Source organism: Equus caballus, chromosome 4, assembly GCF_041296265.1.
Source record: "Equus caballus isolate H_3958 breed thoroughbred chromosome 4, TB-T2T, whole genome shotgun sequence".
NCBI lineage: Eukaryota > Metazoa > Chordata > Mammalia > Perissodactyla > Equidae > Equus > Equus caballus.
Window position 1 is genome coordinate 15519078 of NC_091687.1, and position 18081 is coordinate 15537158.

Below are 18081 nucleotides of genomic sequence, written 5' to 3' on the forward strand. Positions count from 1 at the left end.
ACATGTTTCATGTGCTACGTTGTGTGGTGAGACGCAAATGGATTAAAGCAGTAGAAAGTATGGCTTTCCGGGGAGGAGATGTGTGCTAAGAGTCACTCTGCCTGGGTGTGAATCCCATGCTAGCTGTGTGATCTTGGGCAGTTCAGTTAATCTCTCAGTCTCAATTCCTCCACCTGTTAAACGGGAATAATAGTACCCATCTCTTGGGGTTGTTATAAGTATTAAATGAGATAATGCAGATAAAACATGTAACCTGGCACAAAGGAAGCACTCCCTAAGTGTTAGTCACCTCTTCTGTTTCATAAAAAAGAGCCAGTCAAACAAAGTTAGAATAATAGCTATCAGCCAAACACAGGAGGGTCCAGGGAAAGATGTCAGATTTTAGGCCTTGAACACGTCAATCTTGGAGAGAGTTTAGACATTTCACTTCCCTAGGGAAGGAATGTGATGTCAGGCATCACTTGGCTTTCATGAAAGATATCCATGTTGCTCCTTTTCTAATTTCTTGCTAACCAAACCACTTCCCTACTCAGGGGACCCCAACATTCAGCTCATGAGAAGGATTCTCTACCCCTCTGTCTGTTTGTCAGTTTGGTTTTAATGAGTCAGGTTCTATTTAATGAGTTAGATCTATAGCTTTGTTTCCTTTGAAATTTCGGTCTTTGCTTTTAAGCTTAGGTCTTCCACCTTTTCATGTATTTGGTAATCACATATTTTTGCAGACTTTCTACAGTTTTATTATTTAATATATGTGATTATATCAACTGTTTGTATTATATATTTAACGCTGGTTTGTCTGGAATACATTTTGGTATAGAGTATGAAGAATCTAAAAAATTACTTTCAAATGGCCAATTGTCCCAGTACTATTTATTGAATAACCCTTCAAGGACAGATCTCGACAGGTGGAGATGGATGTAGGTTATTTTGGGAAGAGGGAACATGTGTTCCCAGATGGCGAGAAGTCTGGTTTGGCTGAAGCCCAGGGTCTGTGAGGAGGGGGTGGTGAACAACAGAGTCTGAGGCAGCTAAACCTGGGCCCATGGGGGAGGCCTTCACTTACAGGCAGGAGCTTGGCCTTGAGTCAAGTGGGAGCCCCCAGAGCTGTGTGACGCTTCCCCTCTGTGCTTCGAGGAGGTGACCCATGGCAGAGGACAGCATAGGTGTGCTTCGTTAGGAGGCAATGACCTTATTGCAGATGTGAGAAGACTAAAGGATGATTTTACGGTGGGGCTCTGAGTGACTAGTGCCTGAGCCTGTTCAGGAAGGATGAGCTCTTGTTGGAGATGATAGTGAGAGCTGAGTTGAGACCTCAGAGGCCCCAATAATGCAAATGTTAGGTGCTTCTCCCCCACATAACTCACAATAAATGGGACGCAACAGGACAAGCTGCTTCGATGCATTTTTTGAATATCAAATTCTTCCCCAGAAGCTTATTACTTCTTGGTGGCCTTAAGCACCTGCTGTGACTGCCTTTTGGCAAATCTAGCATGAATGAGAGTGGGTCTCAGGGTCGGCATGTTAAATTTGAGGAGCTGGCTGGATGCCTGAGGGTAGATGTCCAAGCAGCTGTGGGAACCAGACAAGCAGAGTTGAGAAGAGGGGCAGCAACGGAGATGCAGGTTTGGGAGCTGCCAGCAGACGGGGTGGATTTGATGTCAGCTCCCAGGAGGCTGCATGGAGAAATCAGGGACAGGTGAAGAAGGGGAGAGAGAAAGGTGAGGGTCGGATGTTACAGTTCATATTGAACCTGCATGTACACTACCCACGTGTCCTGGAAACATGCAGAGAGTCACACAGCTCTGAAGAGGTGGAGCAGAGACTGTGGCTCAAGTCTCCAATTCAAAATCCTGTCTTTGACACTGCCACTTTGGGGGGAGCATGGAAGCCAGATGTCACAGTGCTAACGAATGAACACGTGAGCAGGAGTATGGGTTGAGGAGCTACCCAGGTGACAGAGGGCAGAGAAGGATAGTAGCTGGCAAAGGGAAGCATGAGGCTGCCTTGCCCAGAGAGACTCAAGCTAGCTCCAAGACCGGGAGGTGGGCACTGAGGGGAAGTCATTATTGAGTGAGGGCCTAGAGTGGGCTAGCAGATGGGCACATAGGGAGAGGGGCTGGGCCCTGGGAGGCAAGAAGGCATCTTTTTTCTCATGAGACCAGGGAGAATGGAGGAGAGACACAGGAGCTTCTGGTGGAGAGGAGAGAAATTGGAGCCGTTCTTGCCGAAAGGCTCTATCTGCTCCAGCGTCTGAGGGTGAGGCCATGTGCTCAGTAGAAGGCTGCAAAAACCTGTGGGGCTTACGTGGGACTAGAATCCCCCTAAGCAGCCCAATCTGGCTAATGCTGGGGCAGAAGCACTGTGCTTCCTTCAGCCACTGTGAGCAGCTTGGAGGCTGGGCAGGAGGTGGCAGATGGGAGCAGGCCTTGCCAGGGCTGGGGAGACCTGGAAGGGAGTGGGGACTGGGACAGTGGCCTCAGATGGCCGGTCCCTTCTCCTGAATCTGGGCCAGGAGAAGGAGGAAGGGTTCAGACATTGCAGGGTACGTTTTTATTTTCCTGTTACTTTTCCTATTAAACTTAAAATTGAAATTGAAATTCACGGAACAGTTCAGGAACAGTACTCTTCACCCCGATTCCCCAAATGTTAATATTTACCACGTTTGCTTCATTGTGTCTCTCTTTGTATACACGGTCATGCATCGCTTCACCATGGGGACACATTCTGAGAAATGTGACATTAGGTGATCTTGTCGTACGAACATCATAGAGTGTATTTACACAAACCTAGATGGTATAGCCTACTGCACACCGAAGCTATATGGTACTAATCTTACGGGACCACCGTCATATTTGTGGTCTGTCATTGACCAAAATGTCATGTGTTGCATGACTATATATTTTTTCTTCCTCTTGAGCCATTTGAGAATAAGTTTCAGACAAGATGCTCCTTTACCCTTAAATACTTCAGTGTCTCTTTTTTAAAACATGAGCATTCTCTTGCCTAACCAGAGCACAGTGATCAAAATCAAGAAATTAACCCAGATCTGATACTATTATCTAATCAACAGACTTGATTCAGATTTTGCCAAGTGTCCCACTTATGTCATTTGTAGCAACAGAAGATCTTGTTTCCTTCGCTGGGCTGCCTCCTTCCCCTCTCTGGTCTGGAAACATTCCTCCCTCAGTCTGTCTGTGTCTTTCCTGTTGTTGACATAGCTCAGGGGTAAAGACCACTAGTTTTGTAGACTGTCTCTGACTTAGGGTTTGGAGAAACTTCTTGACCTTGGTCTGAAAACCCCTCCCGCCCTGGCTGGCTCAACTCTCCACAGTGAGGGAAATGCTGCCCGCCACCCAGATCACCCTGGTGCTGGAGCAGGGAGGAAGATGAGGTGGTAGAAGCTTCTGGAGTCAGCAGCGCAGGGGTGGCGGGAGAGCCTGGGGTGGGGGGGGCGATGTCAAAATGTGTTTTTGAGTAGATCAGTAGTGGAAACTGTTGGCGCACTCTCCTGCCGTGTGCTGCTCAGAAGCTGCGTGACCTCCTTGTCTGTTCTGCCCTTTTCCCATCTGGGAGGAAATTGTACGGAAGGGAAGAAGGCAGGATGGTGGCTTAGGAGAAATGGGTGTTGAGGGGTACCACCCGCATGGCGCTGGCACCAAGACCCCCAGGCCAGGCATCCTGTGCTGTAGATGCATCTCAGCTTGACGCTCTGGGCCCAACCCAGCTGGCATGCACTGAAGCCACCAGTGACATTTCTATGGATTCGTGTGGCTGGAAGCAAGTGTGTTCTTGCACAATCTAAAGAGATTGCCTCATCGGGGCTGGGCAGAGGCCCCACACCTGCTGTTTATTCCGGGGATTTTTGTCTTCTGAGAGGTAGAACATCAGTTCCTTGTGTTGGTGTTAGGTTCCAGAGGGCACAGTTTCTCAGGCCCAGGACTTATCAGTCAACACATCAATCAATCAGTAGCCCTCCTGTAGCTCCCCTTGTTCTTAAAAATTAGACTCTTGGGGCGTTCCCAGAGGCTGGGAGTCTGCTTTAAGCATGCCTGTCAAGCCCTGCTGTCCGGTACTCACCAGCTCCCAAGTGGCCTCCTGAGCCCCTGGAAGAGGTACATGTTCCTTGGAACATTCTGGGCCTCCACTGCCTGGTGCTATGGGGCGAGTTGCTTCACTCCTGCTTCCTGGCTGTGAAATGTGCTTCCCTGGGTGGTCAGCGAGGTGATGTGTGCAGACTGCTTCGTGGGTGCGGCTGGCGCGTGAGCCACAAGTGTTCTTGCCCTTGTCAGTGTTCCTCAAGGGTGTGGCCGAGCTTCCTGCAGACGTGTCTTGCAGGCTCCACGTTCTGTAAAGACCCAGTGTTGAGTTGAGAGAACGTGCACAGAAAACCCAGAAATACTTTTGTCTTCGGGAGGTATGTTTGTTAGAAAAGACAGTTGAAAGTCCCAAAGGCAACAATCTTAAAAAGAACAGGATCCCTAGAAATAGAACAGTAGGAAAGTGTATCAGCTGGTTATGAATAACAGGTCTGAGGAGGCTATCAGTGGGGTCAGTAGTGTTTGAACCTGCTCTCTTATGCCCTAAGCAGCAGGGGGGCAGCCTCTGTCCCCGTGGGCTCTCTTCAGTGATATCAGGGCGGGAGGAGCCTCCTCCCAGCTGCCCTTGTGGCTTGGGAGAGCCAGCTGTGCCCACAAAGCCTCTAGTCAGGGCTCTGCTCCCAGCTGCTGTGGGGAACAGGTTTGCCCTTTCCAAGTGCCCCTTAGGTCACTTGTGGTCTTTGAATGGAGCCGGACAACAGCCATCTGTTCTGGCTTCTCATTTCATCCAGAACATCCCAGCGTGGCACCCCCCTACCCCCAATTCCTGGGGATTCTGCTTCTGCTTCCCCTGCACCTTCCAGAAGGCTGTCTGGCTCAGAACTGGGCCCCAGCCTGGTTACTCCGTCTGCCCTTTGCCTTTGCTCACAGGCTGGCGATGCCCAAGTCTACACTAAGCACAAAGTAAGGCCACATGGTCAAGAGAGGGAGGTTTCCGGTGCCAGTGGTAACAATGACAGGTGAACTACAGCCACAGCCTTTAAAGATCTGTGCCTGAAGGAAGTTACAAATATGGATGGGGGAAGATTAGAACAAACTTTATGGGACTGCATAGGAATTGGAGGTATCAGCACGAGTTCACGGTTTCATTACACAGGTGTGTGTGTGCACATATACACAGATAAATAGAGAAATGCACACACACAGATAAATACAGACATACATACCTACATACCCGCAGATAGATACAGAAATACACACAGTTAAATGCAGAAATACATAGATACAGATAAATGTAGAAATAGACACACAACTAAATACAGAAATATACACACATACATACACACATGCAGATAGATACAGAAACACACACAGATAAATACAGAAATACACGCATACAGATAAATGTAAAATACACACACAGATAAATACAGAAATACACAGATAAATGCAGAAATACAGACACAGATAAATACAGAAATATACACAAACAGATAAATATGGAAATACACGCAGATAGATATAAAAACACACAGACACATGTGAACATATCGACATATAGAGATGAATGTATGTATTTATATACATCCATTTCCTAGAAACAATAACACCCCAGGAGCAATGAGCACACCCAGCACCCAGATCTCGGTTTCTTAATCCCATTCTCTGCTGAAAGTGAAAGGAACTAGAGCTCCTTGGAGAAATGACTGATTCTAGAGCTGGAGGAGAGACAGCATGAGCCAAACCTGGACTATTTTGTGTCAGGAAGTAAGTGTGTGCTCAGAAAATGAGGGGGATATGTCAAAAGGACACTCCTGCTGGCTAAATCTGGGACAATTTAAGCATCAAATAATGATAGTAACAGGTTATAAATCACCGAGTAAAATAAGAATCCATGTATACGTGAGGATATAAATAAATAAGAGAAAGAAAAGCTCTTCCTTCAGTAGAAAGCCAAGTGATAAATACAGAAGAAATGATGGAATTTGAAAAATGTCATTTAGCAATTATCATAGTAATAATTGATTCAGGCAAAAGTCATCAATGGCTATTACAACCAGCGGGTAAAAGTTTGCTGAGTAAAGTGAATATTTACCTAGTCTCAAAGAATCTCTGCATAAGTACTTATTAATTACAGAAGGAAAAATAGTAACTCTGTAGTGGAGAAAGCTGGCAGCCTCTGCTTTATTCATGTGATCGTGGTTAATGTCACCAGGAATGGGACAAATGGACCTCAGAGGTCCCCAGACATGATTGCCGAGGACACAGCATCGCTTATGTAGTATTCCTACCAAAAATGCAGAACCTGCATCTAGTCTTAAGGAAACAGCAGACAAGCCCTCACGGAAGGAATGTTCACAAAATCACGGGCTACAACCTAACTTCAAAAATGTCAGTGTCATCAAAGACAAAGGCTGCAGAACTGCTTCAGATTAAAGGAGAGTCTAGAGATGTGACATGTGGGCATTTCTTTGCCATAAAGAATGTTATTGGTGAGATCTGAATAAGGTCTATAGATCAGATAATAATACTGTGTTAATGTTAGTTTCCTGGTTTAGGTCATGGTACTCGTGGTTATATAAGAGAATATCCTTGTTTTTAGGAAATGCACACTGAAGTATTTAGAAGTGAAAAAGGCATTATGGCTGCAGTTCACCCTCAGACTATTTGGAAAGAGACATTCACATGCAACGGAGAGCGACAAAGCAAATGTGGAGGAATATTAGCAGTTGGAGAGTGGGTGAAGGGTAAACAGGAATGCTTCGTGCTAGACTTGCAACTTTTCTGTAAGTCTGAAATTATGTCAAAATAAAAAGCAAAAAAATCTTCAAGTTGTCAGAATGTTTTAAAAATGATCCCCCTAAAATTTTGTTAGCCCTCCTTGTCTCATCGTACCCTTTTTATTTTCCCTGCCCAGTTCAGCATGCAACTCCCTGGGACTGGCCCTTTGCCCGTTTAGAATCTCTGTGAAGCTTTTTGGAGCCTCTGAGCAGCAGGGAGTCTGCTCGGCTGAAACACACAGCCCTGGGATGCTCTCACAGCTCCCACGTGCTCTGCCCTGAAGTCAGTTACTTGCCAAGGCTTATTTTCCTGCTGGCCTGCAAACTCCTTAGGAGCAGGGACTGCATCTTATCTTTGTGTCTCCTTTACAGGGAGCCTATCTAACGGAATGCACTTGAAAAGAAGCATGCGATCTTCAACTTCCTGTGGCTTTTTGAGCCGTTCAGTAAAGCGTGACAACAGCTCACTTTAGACAGTCACACTTGAACTATGGCTGGGCGTCTTGGTGAGGTCACTATGTTTTTCTCCTATTAAAAAATGTGTTTTTATTGCAGGAAATTTGGAAAATACAGCAAAGCAAAAGTAAGAAAATGTAAATGCCTCAAAATGGCACCCACCACCCTGAGATCTCAATGTCTGACCTTCTGAGTTTTTCCTATGCAAAATTTTAAATACAAATTTACATATATGTGTATATACATACAGTCATATTACAAAACTATCATTCTATGCATACTGATGTATAACATTAAGTTTTTATTTTATGCACAGAATTATATTGATCAAAATCTTTGTTTTATCAGATTTTTTTATTAGTCCATGCATCATGGCTCTGTTTTTATCATTCATTCAATCACGTAGCTTAATAAAACCTCTTGAATTACCAGCCAACCTGAGAACTAGAACACTAATAATAATTTAAATCTGTGTATGTTCCTATATGTGTTCCTCCCAGTCTTTTTTCTTTTTTTTTGAGGAAGATTAGCCCTGAGCTAACATCTGCTGCCAATCCTCCTCTTTTTTGCTGAGGAAGACTGGCCCTGAGCTAACATCCGTGCCCATCTTCCTCTACTTTATACATGGGACGCCTGCCACAGCATGGCTTGACAAGTAGTTCGTAGGTCCGCACTTGAGATCCGAACCAGTGAACTCCAGGCCGCTGAAGCAGAATGTGTGAACTTAACCGCTGCGCCACCAGGCTGGCCCCCCAGTCTTTTTCCTTAAGCCTTCAACTGATTGGATGAAGCCCACCCACATTATGGAGGATAATCTGCTTTAGTCAGAGTCTACTGATTTAAATGTTAATCTCATCTAAACAATACCTTCACAGTGACATCCAGGCTAGCGTTTGACCAAATGTCTGGGTACTGTGGCCCAAGTTGTTACCCTGGTTTCACTCCCCTGAGCCATGTTCACAAGACCTCTGGTCCACAGCCTCTCCAGCCCTTGGCATTGGCAGTTCTCAATTTTTGCCATGGAATGGATGAAAAGCATCTTCTCTTTGCTGCCTTGGTTTACATTTCCCTGATTACCCGGGAGGCCAAGTGTCTCTCAGTGTGCCTGTTGGCTGTAGGTGTCTCCTTGTTGGCGAAGTGCCTATTCGTGGCTTTTGTCCATGTTTCTATTGGGCTAGGAGTTCTGTGTATGTTCTGAGCACAATTATTTGCCCTGGTCACCTCCCACTGCCACCCCCTTGGGGTCACAGTGACCCCTCACACCTTGCACTTGAGGGTAGATGGGGCTTTGAGCTCTAACTGCTTGGCAACAGGCCATTCCCTCATTGCCAGCCCTGCTCTTTCTGTCACTGTTGGGTTCCCTCACTTGCTGTGCCTGCGGGTGGCTCTTGCTGGGCCGTCCTGCCTCCAGTTTGGACGCCATGTGGCTGAGACCAGCCCCTGGCTCCCTCTAGCCTGGCCCCGGCTGGCCCCACCATTGGAAGCTTGGCCGTGCCATCTGCTCACGAGCCACCGGCTGTGGCAAAATTTACCCAAAATGGAGCCCGACACCATGGATCAGAGCCTTGACTATACCTTCATTCCCAAAGCCTGGCTGCTCGTCTGTCTCAGAGTACAAAAGGGCAAACTCCAGGTCCAGGGCAGAGGGCAGAGGTTGTACTTCCTCTCTCTCTGATCAAGTAGCATTGTCCTGTCCCCAGGGGAATAGGCAAAGAGACGTCACCCTCCTTGTCCCCTCCCTGTCCTCCTCCGGTTGAGTTGCTTCTTTGTTTAATGCATGTTTTCGTTGAGGAGATAGAACTATTTTTAAAGTATCATTTATTAAAACCTTGCTGAAATATTAAGGGAAATTTAAAATGAAAAACATTTAGGACACAGTCCTACCGCCCCGGTGCACTAATCTACCTGCTTTTGTTTTTCTGTTTCCCTTCCACTTTCTATCAAAATGCTCATCTATTTTTATGTTGTAATTATAGTGTGTAGTTATATATAGTATATTGAAAACAAAACCATTTTCTCTCTCACTGTACGTTACTGCACAAACAGGTCACCATGTTCTTATGTTATCTTGGTGATTACCTACTTCTATGAGCCGATATAATTGACTTAAGTATTTGTGGTTGGAAATTTAGGCTATTTCCAGGTCTGTGTTTGTTGTAAACGTGCTCCGTGAGCAGCTGTTTTCCTTGGTACCTCTGTGGGCCTGGCTCTCGGGGGCAGAGGCGGCTCTCAGTGGCTGCGTGTTTCCAAGCTAGTTCCTTCCACGTCTGTGGCGCACACTGTAGATCTCTAAATCTGCTTCCTTAACAACTTTAGATTTATAATTTCCCCCTAAATATGGATTTTCAGAGGTTGAAAACTAATAACTTTTATGGGAAAATTTGAGAAGATTGAAATATATGTGGGAGAAAGAGTCGGTGATATTGGCTCCAGAGTGCCCCCTGTCCCACACACTCTGTGGCCACGGAGCACCCTCCCCTCCCTTGCTCCCGGCCCACTCCTTTAATTCTCCTAGATGGAACTCCAATCACTTCCTCCCCCTGTGTTGGGGGTCCACGTGCCAGGCTTGGTGACTCCTGTCATTCGTGATTTAGGACCAGCCAGGGGTCCCAGGAACTCCTGGGGAAGAGCCAAGTGGTTCTGGGACACTGGGACAGTGGCTGGGGCTGGACACTAGTCAAAAGGAAGGGGCTTCCTCCCACAGGTGTGTCGGGCGGTTTGGATGGAGGTTGGGGGTCCTGGAAGTGTATCTGCAGAACCCAACCCCGGTCCAAATGGGCTGATGTACAAACTCCATCTCATGTTGGAAAGAGGGAAGGGAAGAGGCACATCCCCGGACGCTTCCTGGGGAAGGTGGAGGCTGCAGAGGAGAGGCTGTTTCTTAGTTGGCTTGGGCTGTTGTAATAAACACCACAGACCGGGCGGCTCAAACAACAGACATTTATTCCTCCCAGTTCTGGAGTCTGGAAGTCTAAGATCAAGGTGTTGGCAGGGCTGGTTTCTCCTGAGACGTCTCTCCATGGCATGTAGATGGCCATCACCTCCCTGTGTCCTCGCATGGTCTTCCCTCTGTGTGTGTCTGTGTCCTAATGTGCTCTTCTTATAAGGACACCAGTCACACTGGATTAGAGCCCAACCTAGTGACCTCATTTGACCTTCATCACCTCTTGAAAGATCCCACTTCCAAATATAGTCACATTCTGAGTCCTGGGGTTTAGGGCGGCAACATGTGAATCGGGAGTCAAAGTTTAGCACATCACCGGCTATATCTCTGGGAGCTTGGGGCAGTTCTGAGCCAACACCCCCTGGGGCAGGGACTCCACTGTCTGCAGAACCCACTTGGTGGCCTCCCACTGGCCTAGAGCTTCTGACATTGGTTTTCAGTGGTGGGGTGCTGGGTAGGGGCTCTCCTGCCTGCGCTTCTCCTAACTCACCTCTGCTTCGACCAGCCAACAGCCCCTCAAGCTCCCATGAGGGGTGACTGCTCCTTCCTCCACCTGAGAACCATCATGGGTGAGACCCTTCCATGGGGTCCCCTTCAGGGGTGGGACATGAGGGGTGGGACAAAGAGGTTTTCAACCCAGTTCCTGAGAAAAGCCAGGGCCGTATCCCCAGGAGTCTTGGAGCCAGGCCCCTGGCAGCCTGGAATGTGACTGTGGTGGGGCTCACAGCAGTGACCTCCTGGATACTCCAGTGGGAGGAAGGGTTGGCTTCCCCTTCTCCCCGCAGAGGGTCTTGGCCTGGTGGGATAGCAACCTTGGTGGAGCATAGATGCCCCAACAGGAGCCCTGCTGGCCCTCACCTCTGTCCTGGAACCACTGAAATTGAGTTTATACCCCATTGCCAGCCTCTGCCCTCCCCAAACCACTGACCTCCTGCAGGAGGGGTCTACTCTTCATCTTGACGTTCCTGCTGCAAAACACAACTTTTGACACAGAGCAGGTTCTTAATAGATGTTGCTGAAGGAATGATCGAATGAGAGAAGTTAGCAGCCAAGTAGCCTTCAGAGTGCACAGGGTTGTTGAGAGGGAGAAAAGGACAAGTTGCCAGGGTCATCTTCGTGATAGGAAGATGACAGTCACTGGCCTGGGGCCCACCGTCCGAGCCTCGGGCGGCCTGCTGCAGTGCACCATCCGACTCCTCGGCATTCTCTCTACCTGTTTAGTCCCATTTAGCATCTCTAGCTGTGACCTGAATGAAACGCTGTTATAAAATGTGAAAGTGAAATGAACCCAGCAGGAACAGCTAATAAGAGAGAAAAGAAAATCAGGATTTGAAAAGACCTCTGTGTATGGCAGAACCCCTCAGTGGTTCAGCTGCACCCCCACAATGGTTGTCAGAGTTCATCTATGAATGTCGATGAGACTCGAAGGCAGCACAGAAAATGAACAATTTTATTTCATTTAATTCCCGCATGGTAGAATTGCGGGGGGGGTTCCTTTTATTTAAAATTTCCATAACTCTTTCCTACTATAGCCACTCTGCAAATACTAAATAAAAGGATCCTTTACAAAGGACAAGACTGGAGATGCTCCCTCCAGGAGAGAGAGGTTCCGAGGGGCCTGCGCCCAATCCAGCCATGTGGCTGCTGAAGAAGCAAGCTGGGCCTTGGGCTCCATCCCTGGGGGCAGAGCGTGCAGAGCAGACTGAGAAAGATAGGAGCCCGTACCCAAAAGAAAAAATACATCAGTAGGAATTGATTAAAATTAAAAAAATTTGTACCTTAAGAGATACTATTACACTATTACTTTTTACACAGAGTGAAAAGGCAACCCACAGAATGGGAGAAAAATATTTGCAAATCATATATTAGATAAGGGATTGATATCCAGAATATGTAAAGAACTAAAATTCAACAACAAATGAACAACTGACCCAATTCAAAAACGGGCAAAGGACTTGAATGGACATTTTTCCAAAGAAGGTATACAAATGGCCAATAAGCACATGAAAAGATGCTCAACATCACTAATCACTGGGGAAATGCAAATCCAAATTACAATGAGATACCACCTCACATCCATTAGCATGGCTACTATCAAAAAAACAGAAGAGAACAAGTGTTGGTGAGGATGTGGAGAGATTAGAACTCTTGTGCATCGTTGGTGGGAATGAAAAACGGTGCAGCCACTATGGAAAACAGTCCGGTAGTTCTTCAAAAAATTAAACGTGTAATTCCCATATGACCTGGCACTTCCACTTCTGCGTATATACCTGAAAGAATTGAAAGCAAGGGCTTGAAGAGGTATTTGTACACCCATGTTCCTAGCAGCATATTCACGATAACCCAAAGGTGGAAACAAACCCAGTGTCCATTGACAGAGGAATGGATAAACAAAATGTGCCATATCCATACAATGGACTATGGTTCAGCCTTAAAAAGGAAGGAAATTCTGACACATGCTACAACATAGATGAAATTTGAGGACATTATGCCAAGCGAAATAAGCCAGTCACAAAAGGACAAATACTGTATGATAGAAACAGAAAGTGGAATGGGGGGCGCCAGGGGCTGGAGGAAGAGGGGAGTTGTTATTGTTTAATGGGAACAACGTTTCTGTTTGGGAAGATGAGAAATTTCTGGAAATGGATGGTGGTGATGGTTGCACAACAATGTGAATGTACTGAATTGTGTGTTTACTGGTTAAAAGGGTAAATTTTGTTATGTGTATTTTACCACAATTAAAAAATATTTTATAAAAAGAAGAAAGAGAAAGAAAGATAAGAGCTCATGTGCTGGGCTGGTCAGACTGTGGAGACATGTTGGCTGGGCAGAGCCCCGAGGCCACGTTTTAAACGATTTGGTATGGGTGAACCCTTGAAGGAGCTTGATGAGGCTGGGGTAGGGTCTGGATCTCTCAAGGAACTAATTTTTGGGAGTTTTTGCCTGAATTTGGGGCTGGTTAGGGGTGCAAAGGTGGGAGGGGATAACAGGAAGTCCCAAATACAAAGGACAGTCATGTGGAAAGGGGCTTCTGTGTTGGGTGAAGTGTGGGTCTTAGTCCGCAAAAGGCTGATTTCAGCTCAGTAGGAAGGGAAAATTCCCATAAATTTGAGCTCTGAAACATGAGAGTTGCTTTGTGGCATGATGAGCCTCCTGACATGGTCTAAATAGGACTGGGTGACCAGCTGCAAGGCCCACCTCGCCATAGTGAAGCCCTCCAACCACAAACGCCTCTCCCCCGGATGAGAAACACTTCCGGTCCCTGGACGGCACTTGTCATCAGCAGTGCTAGGTTCTCTTAGTGATCTCAGGGCCTTGGCACCTCCCAGGGGGTGAACTATAGCCAAGCAGTCATTTTCACTCAGGCCCAGTGTTTGTTTTTTTCTCACATCCACCGATTCTCGGACACCAGCTGAGTGTCAAAGGATTCAGTTCAGTTCTGACACACCCGGAGTGAGTGTGGGCCCCAGAGGTCTGGGGCTCAGTCCCATAAGACTGCCCAACCCACTGCAGACGCTGGCTGCAAACAGGGGCTGCAGGCGGCTCACACTTCTGCCGGCTGACTACAAATTCAGGGGTTCCCACAGCTCCCGCTTTCATGTTCGATGCTTTGTTAGAATGACTCACAGAACTAGGACAGCTCTGTATACTACTTACAGTTGTAAAGGAAACAAATGAACCGCCAGATGAGGATCGACTTAGGCTGAGGTTTGGAGCCTCTGTCCCCTTGGGGGACACAACTATGGGTTTACCTGCCGAGAAGCTCCCCATGCCTCATTGTTTAGAATGTTCATGGACGTTTCGTTACATAGGCAGGAATGAGGAAATCATTGGCCGCAGACTGAACTCCAGCTCCAGCCCTCCTTCTCCCAGGGGTTGAGGTGGGAGCTGATAGTTCCAGGTCTTTCTGGTGACCAGCCCCTATCCTGAGGCTCTCTAGGCACCCCCTCAGAGTCACCTCATTAGCATAAACACAGGTGGGTCGAATGGGCGTGTCATGAATAACGACAGATGCTCCCACCACTCAGGCAATTCCAGCGGTTTTAAGAGCATCGTTCCAGGACGGGGCAAACACCAAATGTGTATTTTTACTGTGCCACACTCTGCCTTCAGATCCGCTGAGAGCACCTGGTTGTGGAGAAAGTGGATTGAGGTAGGCGGGTGGGCTGGTTGACCGTGTCTCTGAGGAGCAGCTCGTTTCCCTTCCTGTCTCCCCAGGATCTTGGGGCAGAAAGAGCCCCGTTTCCCTCAGCTGGGAAATGAGAGTATTCACCTTGAGCTTAGTTGTGAAGATCAAATGAAGTGTGTGTCAAAGTGCTTTGAGAATGTCAGGTCTAACTTCTAAGTCTGCCTTTGGGCCAGTTCTGCACTTGGAGTCAAATACTCAGATTGGGTCTAACGTGGCAGAGGTGGAAAAGTAGCCACAAGAATCATTCGTTCATCTCACCAATGCCTTTGATGAGAGTCATTCATTCACCCACCAGTGCCTCTCATGAGAGTCATTCCTTCCTTCCGCCAGTGCCTCTGATGGGAATCATTCCTTCCAGTGTCTTTGTCCTCCCACTGAGCGTGGCCTTCTGTTAGGTCATGAATATTTACCGACAACCTGCCACAGCCTTTAGTACGGTTGTTCAGAGGGGCAGACCACCTCCACATGTCTGGGTGTTATTCAGGTAGAGATGCCACTGGAGGTCTTTGCACAAGAGCACCCCCTCCCCCAGCCAGAGCTGCGCTGCACAGAGATGGATGCAGCCCTGAGCGGAGGTGGAGCAGAAGCAGAATACCCCAGGCAGCCGGTGGAGCGTCCCCGTTCGCCCCCTGGTGGCCAGCCCGCGGTGGCACTCGTCCTCACGGCCAGCCCTGTCGGGGTGCAGCCTCACTCTTCAGTCACTCATTCATTCACTGATTCTTTCCCAACTACTTGCCAAGTGCCTGTGGCCTCTACAGCTGCGCTGTCCACTACCAGCCACACGGCCCCAAGCACTTGCAAGGTAGTCAGTCCAAACTGAGGTGTGCAGTAAATGGAAAACACACACCGGGTGTCAAAGACAGTACAAAAAGGTGTAAAACGTGATAATAATTTTTATATTGTTTATGTGTTGAAATTATAATATATTCGATAAATCGTGTTGAATAAAATGTGGTTAAAATCCATTTCACCTGTTTCTTTTCCCTTTTCCATTGTGGCTGCTAGAAAGCTTACAACTCCAGTTGGGTTGACCCGACATCTGTGGGACAGTGTTGTTCTAGACCATTGGTGCCCGGGCTTTGGTCTTTGGGCTTTCGAGGACAAGCAAAAGTCCTTTGCTAAAACACAATGGTGTTTTAAAGTACTACCTCCGCCTCTGCAGTGAGGAGGGGCATTCTAAAAGCGGAGAGGCAGGAGTTGGGTCAGAATATAGAGGCTGATAAAGACCCACCCCTTGCCCTTCGGTTCACATCCTTACTGATCAGTGAGTGCTTCGTCAGGCCCAGAGTGTGGGGCGAGCTGTCTGAGGAGCCTCTCTTGTGAAAGCACACATCTTCTTGGCCTCCTCCTCCTCAGTGTCCACACAGGCTGCACCCTGAGGCCTGCAGGCGCCCTTCAAGGAGCTGTGGCCCCGGGAAAGGTGAGGGGGCAGGGGCTGGCCGGCCCTTGGCCTGTGGATGTCACATAATCCTTAGAGCTGCTCCGTGAGGCAAGTACTGTCCCCACTGTGCAGAGCAGAGCAGACACTTGGGCAACTGGAATGGATTCCCGGCAGTGGTCCCACTGTGGTTACTCCCTAAAGGGAGCAGGCAGGGAGGGGAGGTGAGAGGAATCCCGACCTCAGACCCCTTTCACAGGGGGCCTGAAAGGCAGGAGGAAGGCAATGTGAGACCCTCTCAGTTTTAATGACAAACATGAATGAAAACCAACAGGATCAGTGGAGACGTTCATTCACGATGCTGGAGCCTGCTGCCTGTCAGAAGGTGACACGCCCCCGACGGAGGTGGTCACAGGTACATACAGATGAACGTCTCCCTGTTTCCTTCTGAGCCCAGTGCCAGCCCAGTAAATGTTATCTGAAATCGTTATGAATGACATCATGCTTTTATTGGCCAAACGGCAATGACTAATGACTATGATGTGGGAACGGGGATGAGTTATGGAATGGAGATAACTGCTCGTACACAGTTCCATGACGCCTTCGCCCAAGGTGAGTCTTTAGAAGTGGATGCTTTCGGTGGATTGGCCTCCCTGTTAAGGTGGGGGACCATTTTGGGAAAGTGGTTCTGCTTCTTTATAAATTTTGCTGTCGGCATCTGTGCGTGGCAGGTTTGATGTTGGCGCAGAAGCCCTTGTGGAGACAGCCCAGGTCCCTCAGTCTCTTATCCTTGGGGCTGATGGTTCTGGTATCCCCTATGCACCCTCATGGACTGAGCGTTGTGGCCCTGTCGGGCCTGGACCAGGGCCTGGCAGTGATTCTAGGAATTGTAGGGAGCCCCGAGAAAATGCAGGCAGCCTCTGCATCATGAGAGATATCAGTCTGTAGTTTTCCTTTTTTGTAATGTCTTTGTCTGGTTTTGCTATTTGGTAATGCTGGCCTTGTAGAATGAGTTAGGAAGTGTTCCCTCTGCCAGGACTGTGTGTCTACGGAGGGGTAGAATGTTCTCTCATCCTGTCTATCTTTCTCCCAATGCCTTACCACATCGCAGCATCTCTCATCTACACGGCCCAGCAGTGGTGTGGCTAAAGGGAGGGTGGATTCTGTTTACTGCCTGGTGGTCCCCTCTCTGTCACAGGTGCTCTTGGAGGATAGGGGATGCCTGTGTCTCATTCTGGAGGGGGGGGGTTGAAACTCATTGAGTTTCAACTCAGCTTGCTGCTGGGCAAGAGCAGGCTGCAGGCCCTGCAGCATTTATTACCTCCGAGGTCATGTTCTGGGTACCTCACCCACCATCAGACAGCAGTTCTTGGGGCCAGCCGGTGGCGTAGCAGTTAGGTTCGTGTGCTCTGTTTCGGTGGCCTGGGGTTCGCTGGTTTGGATCCCGGGCGTGGACCTAGCACCCCTTATCAAGCATGCTGTGGCAGGCCTCCCACATATAAAATAGAGGAAGATGGGCACAGATGTTAGCTCAGGGCCAGTCTTCCTCAGCAACAAGAGGAAGATTGGTGGCGGATGTTAGTTAGCTCAGGGCTAAACTTCCTCAAAGAAAAAAAAAAATCAGCTCTTTGAGAGCAGTCAGCTCTATTGCATAGTATAGTCTAATGTTTTATTACAGTGAAGTATTCATTGATTTTACTGAAATCTGTCATAGTCATAAAAGTTATATGAGCATCATCTCTTGGCAGGCAACTACCTTTGCAATTGAAAATAAATTGCCATAAAAAATAAATTACTGAATTGAGTCTTTGAATAACCAAGAAAACTTTATGATCTTTCTGCAAAATTATATGTGACAAAATGGTTGGAATTCTGAAGGCTGATGCCTGGTAGCCCCCCTGGGAGCTTGATCTGGCCTGGTTCATGGGTGCCATGTTGAAAACCCAGGCTCTCTCCATGTTCTAGAAACTGAAGTTGATCTGAGACTTGTGACTACATTCACTAGGAGGGATGAATGAGAGAGTATAGTTGGCAAAAGAGCTTTCTAGAAGGTTGAGGATGATGCCATTCTCCCCAGCCCTCTCTAGGGCAGGAGGAGTGTCTGCACGCATGTCTCTAAAGTTGGGAGGCCAAGCCTCTGGTCGTTTGTCATCAGGAGACTTCTGAGGCAGGAGCAGGGGGAGGATTGCAGCCGAGTGCAAAGGAACGAGAAGAAGTGCTCTGTAGAGAGGAGGGTGGGCCCCCTCGCATTTGAGTCCTGCATCCCCCACAGGGCACAGAAGTGGCCCTGGTGCCCC

The 18081-nt window shown here is 47.9% G+C and overlaps 1 long non-coding RNA gene across 2 annotated transcripts in view; it reads left to right on the forward strand.

The window, feature by feature from the left end:
- The window catches only part of LOC138923712 (uncharacterized), a 40705-nt gene extending 33842 nt beyond the window's left edge, over nt 1–6863 (forward strand). The window contains exons 1-2 of one of the 2 annotated variants that reach the window (XR_011437735.1): nt 3790–4112; nt 6640–6863. This is a non-coding gene — a long non-coding RNA (uncharacterized lncRNA). Of the gene's footprint in view, nt 1–3789; nt 4113–6639 lie in introns of those variants that run through there. The other variant, XR_011437734.1, reaches the window with a different exon arrangement.
- The last annotated feature ends 11218 nt before the right edge of the window (nt 6864–18081 follow it).